The following is a 6,119-nucleotide window of genomic DNA, read 5'->3' on the forward strand; positions in this document are numbered from 1 at the left end:
AAAACAATTTTAGACCTGCAGGCATCTCAAGACTTAGTTAAGTTTTATGATTCAAGTTTTGCAATGTTTCCAAAAATAAATTTAGATGCTTAACTCTAAACAAAATAAAAGCTTATTATCTGCTGAAAACTTTATCAAACAGATCAGAAAGACAAACGCTGAACTTTTGCAGAAAGTGTGTTAATAAATACATGATCTGAATGGCTTGTTATGGAAACCATGCGTTCTGCAAGAAAATACAAAACAGTATTGCAGCAAAACATTATGTTAAATATTGAACCAATATTATGATTACAATTGGCATTAAAATAAACAAAATGAGCATAACCTAGTGAAAGTCAAGGCTAAAATCTATTGCAGACTTCTTAATCAGACCTCTAAAATGCATCAATGTGACTACATTTAGTAATCTTGGAAAAAAAAGTTATGAGAACCCCTTCACAGCTTTGTACACTCAGCTCCTGCACGTTCAGTGTAGACCTGGACAGCTTTTTTCTTCTCATGAAAGAAATGATTAGCTAAGACAAATTGCAGCACTTTCTTGTGTAATACTTATATATTATAAATGTACAGCGCTGTAGGTGGTGCTTGTGAAAACATTGTCCTCATGAATGCAGAGTACAAAGGTTTCCAGGCAGAACTTAGCCCAAAGGCAAACTACTGCCTCTGCCAGCTTTCCATCACCTCATCATCAGTTTACCAGGAAATCAATAGATGTGTATTTGTCAGTTTTCTTAATGTGAAAGAAAACATGACTCAACTGATATGACCTCCGATGCCCCACCACTACCTTCTGACTGACTGGTTTGTCACTGCGATGCTTCGAATGTGGTGGTCTGTGATGCTGTCTGTTTTCACTGCTGTCTCTCTCAGGCAGCTTGAGCTTTAGAGGCAGCTATGATCAATATCAGAAGTTCCCACAAGTGAGCTTTAACTTTAGAGATGTAACTTAGGGGTTCAAGGCTTTATAAAAACTGTGTCCATTACTGACAAGAGAGTACAAGACAGTAATATTTTCCACAGGTAAAAGCTAAAAAGCCAAAATAATTTAGTATGCAGAATCCATGTTAGGTGGCAATTACAGATTTGTGTGATTCATCTGGCTTCACACATTTTAAAACAATAGGGGGATAATGTGTTTAAGAGTTATGACAGTTGTCTGTAATGAAGAATTGGTTCTCAGAGCTTGAACTGAATAAAGCAGAAAAGTAATTTACTACTTCTTTCATCTATCAGATGAAGACAGACCAAAAAGAAAAAAAAAACTGAGAAAATGAGTACAAAAGCGATTTAATCGCTCTCATCTTTTCTTAATAACTGCAAATTTCCCCTTTGGCTCAAGGGAGAGGGCCTCTCTGTGTCGCAGCCCCCTTATCTGTCGCCTCCATATTTCAGGAAGCTGAGTGGCTCCCTCAGTGCTCAGCCCCCGGCCTGTTCTCCATGGGCCTGTGGGGAAGTCGGGCTCCTGGGTCTGCCATTGTTCTGGTCGGGGGAGAAAAGTCCAGAGAGAGCTCGGAAAATTGGAGAGTGGGAATATATATGTATAAAACAGAGAAGAGACACTGTTTCATTAAGTGTAAGCTTTTCAAAAGCAAACATATCAGAAACAGCCCCCTTTCAGAAGCAGTAATTAGCAATTTGGAACCCTTCCCCCTCAGGATATAGTCTTTCAATTTAGTCAGCAGCTTTAAATTCTTTGGCACTTAATATTCATTGTTTCTGCCATCTTTCCAATTTCTCAGTGTACATTGTCTGTTCTTTCACAGTCGATAAAGTGGTTTATCTGTCGTGTAATTCTTCCTTTCAAAAAGCCTTATGTAAGAGACGTTAATTTTTATAAATAATTTTAAAAGGGGCTCAAAGAGGATGTGAGGGCTTTGATAGGAAAAGTCTGTCACAAAGTTTCGGGCTGAACGGGATATAGATTTGAGGTTTTCCTAAAACAATTTACGTATGGAAAAAGTTCCTGCAAGTTATGAATAAAAGAAAAACAGACTAAACCGTAGCATTATTTAGATTAAATTATATGATAAAAGTACACCCCAAATGCAGCCATTATGTAAAAAAATAAGTGTGCGCAAGAAGTTCAATGCTGTTTGTCTGTGATAACACTATTTTTACTTCTACAATTACTCAATTAATAAAACTGTTATCATTAGTTCTTTGCTGGTGTTTGTATCAGCATCCATGTGGATTTAATGGTAAATGTTTGGAGACTGTTTGTTAAGCCAAACCACATATCGTACCTCTGGGGAAGCAGACAGACACTTATCTTTGTCTCCGTGGAGCTTTTGTTTCAAAATTTCGCCACTTCCATTCATTTCCAATCAGCATTGTCTAATAGAAATAATTGATTTTTGCCTCTTCTTCACAAATGGAAAGCGTTTGCGATTAAACATTTTGTCTGCAGATCTAAATACCAAGATTCCCATCAACACTTGAGAAAAATAGGCAACTCATTAAAGGGATGGGGGGGGGGGGGTAGCTATGATGTGAAAAGAGGTGGCGGCGAATGAAATAATGAATGGAGTCCGAGTGGGCTATCTTTCCCAAGCAGAGCGCCACTAGGGATGCAAACTCTCAGCCACCAGAAATGAGCTACCTATCTGTGAAAAGAGTGACTGCTCCATCCTATTTGATTTGGCTCTCCTATCATCTCTTAAGAAGATGTCAGCCTTGCTTCTTCTATTGCTCGGAGCCTTTATCAACCCGGAGACGATTTCCCAAGAAAAAAAAGAAAAAAATGGAGAGAGCAAGAAGAGGGAGAGGCACATTTCAGTGCCTTTCATGGAGCAACACTAAAGAATGAGTGTTATGCGATAAAAAGAGGGTTGTTAAATAGATCTGTCTATTTGTATGGTAATAATGATCACTTAAAGACTAGGGTCTCTGTGACTTGTAGAACAAGGAAACAAATCTGTATGCAGGTGTTGTGTTAACACCACTCTCCAAACGACCTTGCAAAACTTTTATACAGTAAAAAATGAGTTTCTTTTTTTCTTTGTTTGTGTCATTCTTCTCCTCTCCCCCTTCAGAAAGCAGAAGCGGCTTCTTTCAAAGCTTCCATCTATAATTCTGGCGTTTTTTTTAAATGACGCGTCACTGCTCTGATGGCCAAGGTGGAGAACAGATTCAAAAGTTGTTGTTTGTTTAAATCAGAGTTGCTGTTCTGTTTGTCATCTGCTGGAAGTTGTTGGTAATGTTAGTTTGCAAATCATCATTCTTAACTTGTATAACACAACCAGCTAATCCCATTGTGAGTACAATTTCTGTTATGGTCATTTAGGAAATCTTTTCAATAATGCTTTGTTTTTAAATGAGTTGGTTCAATTTTTTGCAAAGTTTATTTGCCAGTGTCTGGTTTGTTTGTTTTATTTAATCATGTTTCTTCATTTTTGTTTTTTTAACATGTCAGATAATTGACCAAAATGATAGTTAAAAGTTGTATCTACTGTAAGTGGTTTAGTTTTAGAATAAGATAGAGGCAAAGATCTTAAAGTACATAACTGCATTTTACATGTATAGTTTAAAAAAAAAAAACGTTTAAATTTTTATATTAGATAGTAAAGGAGAAAAAGGATGATGGTTCACCAAGAACATAATAATTTTGTAAAAGTTCCATGTTGGACTTTCTTGCTTTTTAAATCTGTTGCAGCAAGATGATCTTTTTAACACAAGCAGCTGTATTTTATTTTGAAAAGAACTTGTATGCATTGCTGTCAAAAATAAAATAAGTACAAATTGTTGTATATAGAACAGTATAACACTTTTATATTTAAATTATTAAACACTTTATTTATTTTGTATTTATTTAGATATTGTTTATCTTTGTTTATTCATATTTTATAAATGATTGAATGGATTCATGGCCATAAAAAAACAAATAAAGTGTATTTTTCTAAATAGTCAGGAGGGTCTTTGCAGCTCTCACTGGGATTTGGTCAGGAAAAAATGGGACCAATTTTAGGATTGAAGGTTGCAGACCAAATTTAAGTGTAAGACCATTCAGTACATTTGAATTGAGACTATGGCAACAATAAATAGTGTTTTGCACAATTTCCTTTCTCCTTGGAAACCCTAAAACACATAAAGGAACTCAGTTAAGTGTAGACACACTCATGTTCATTCACGTGAATCCATTCAACAGGTACTGAGATCAAAACAAAAAAATAACACCCCGACCGTTTTCATTTCTAACCCTTCTTAGAAAAGAGTTAATGTTTTACCTTAACATAAAATTCATGGTTTGTAATGCTGCATAACTTTACATTCTTAGTACTGAGAAAAAGTACAAACAACGCCATTAATGATTGTTGTTTTCTGCTTGAGGATCTCACAGAGTCGCATAAAAAGTTTAGTGGAAGCTTCCAAGAAAGTCGGTATGGTAAATATATAAATGATGTTTTTTATAACAAAATAGCACGAAGTGAACAGATTTTTTCTTTCACAGCAAAAGTCAGAATGTCAGTTTCACAGAACAATTAGCATTTTCAGGGTTTGTATGAAGTCAAAACACCAGGAATTACTAAAAATGGACCAAGCTCTTGACATGGCAATGATGAATTTAAAAAAATTGGGAAGTGTGTCTCCAAAACAAAATGATTCACAATTACACAAAAAAGAAAAAAAATAACCCGTCTGAATTGAATAATTTTATATCCCACATCATTACACAACCTCCACCAAATGATGTCAAGAGCAGTCCTGGTAGAATCCTTTGACGGCTGAAACCAGATTGTCTGTGCAGACAGCCGTCTGCCATTTCTACCAACAAACTTTGATTGCAAAGCTATAAAATACAACTAGTGGCACCTAACTGGCAACTTGAGTCAACAGTAACAGTGATTTCTTCAGAAAATATTTAACATTTTTAGGAGCACAACCCACATACTCATCCCACAAATACATGTTCCTCACACATGTGGCACCACTTAAAGCCTAAATAAAAAAGCTTCCCAACAGAGTACAATTCCTTTCACAGAAGCATTGTAATAACAAAAATATAATTCACCAAATTATCCTTAACTTTTTGCTTGCCTGATTACTTGCTTTCTGTGAAAATCTTTTCTAATTTACAGATTCATGCTTTGTGGTGAAAATTCTTTTGCGTCTCACAACATACTGGTGTTATTTCCTCTCAGAATAAACAATTTGCCGAAATTGTTTTATTGTAGCAATTATAAGGATCTTCTAATGATCAAGCTTCAAAAAAGTCAAACGTGTGACATGAACCGGCCTACAAGTGAGTACAGTGGTTAGCACTCTTTATTCACAGTGAGAAGGTCCTGGTTCAAGTCCCGGCTGGGTTTGTCAGTGTGGAATTTGCCTGGGCACTCTGTCTTACTCCCACGGTCCAAAAAAAGGGCTTCTTAGGCTGATTGGTGAATTGTCCCTTAGGTGTGAAAGTGAGTATGAGTGGTTGTCTGTTTCTGCGTCGCTATGAGATGGACTGGCAAACTGTCCGGGGTTTACCCTGCCCTCACCCATCAGTAGCTGAGTGTACTCCAGCTACCCCAGAACCTTGAATGCGAATCAGCGGGTATAGAAGATGTATGGAAGGATGTGAGTCACATACGTTTGTGTCAATTCAATTGATAAGGCAGGCAGACCCCAGAGGGTTTTAGTGACTGTAACTGCAAATACAGTGAAAGGTACCGCATGTTAGGAGTCAAGCAAAAGTACTTTATACACCCAAGTAAGAGCACATCAAAGGCAAGTGATGCAGAAGGAACAGAAGGAAAAAGTGAAACACAGCTAGGATAAAACTATCAAGAAAAAAGGAACTGTGTCTGGAAGTGTTTGGTTGGTATTCCTTCTGTTTCCTTTGCATCATAAAAATGTTAATACCAACAATAAGATAGTTGTTGTTTTTTTAATTCAAGTTAACTGCAAGTGAACACTCTTGCATTTTGTCATTTGAAGGTTCATGTACACATAAAAGCAACAGCCCCATCAGAAAACAAACATTTAAAAATGACTAGTTCGCCTCTACAACAGTCTTTCACACAAAAATATTTTAAAAAGCTGATTTATTTAAACAATAACCAACTATTTGATTTTCAATTGACATTAATCGATCCCTGAAACAAAAGGGTTGGTCTTGATTTTTAAATTATTTG

This window comes from Oryzias latipes, chromosome 22, assembly GCF_053564925.1.
Source record: "Oryzias latipes strain Hd-rR chromosome 22, Olatipes_Hd-rR_3.1".
In the NCBI taxonomy this organism is placed as follows: domain Eukaryota; kingdom Metazoa; phylum Chordata; class Actinopteri; order Beloniformes; family Adrianichthyidae; genus Oryzias; species Oryzias latipes.